Genomic DNA, 280 nt, shown 5'->3' on the forward strand with positions numbered 1-280 from the left:
CCGCATATGAGCTTAAGCGACCAACCATCCAACTATTGGACAGTAGTGATTGAAAGACTTATCTTTCAATCACCATCGTCCAACCGCATACGCGGATGGTAAACGCATCCACATTCAATTGACTATGAGATGCAAATAACTCAAAAGATTCCATGATCAGCCTACAAATGCCAAGTTGTCTGCTTTCTAAGCAACAGATTGGAGCATGTGATTCCTATTCGACAGCACACTTGACAGTAATTACCCACGGACAAATATATTGGGTAACTGGAGATTATCA

This window comes from Amborella trichopoda, chromosome 2 (assembly GCF_054954075.1).
Source record: "Amborella trichopoda isolate Santa Cruz 75 chromosome 2, AtrichopodaSantaCruz75HAP2 v2.0, whole genome shotgun sequence".
In the NCBI taxonomy this organism is placed as follows: domain Eukaryota; kingdom Viridiplantae; phylum Streptophyta; class Magnoliopsida; order Amborellales; family Amborellaceae; genus Amborella; species Amborella trichopoda.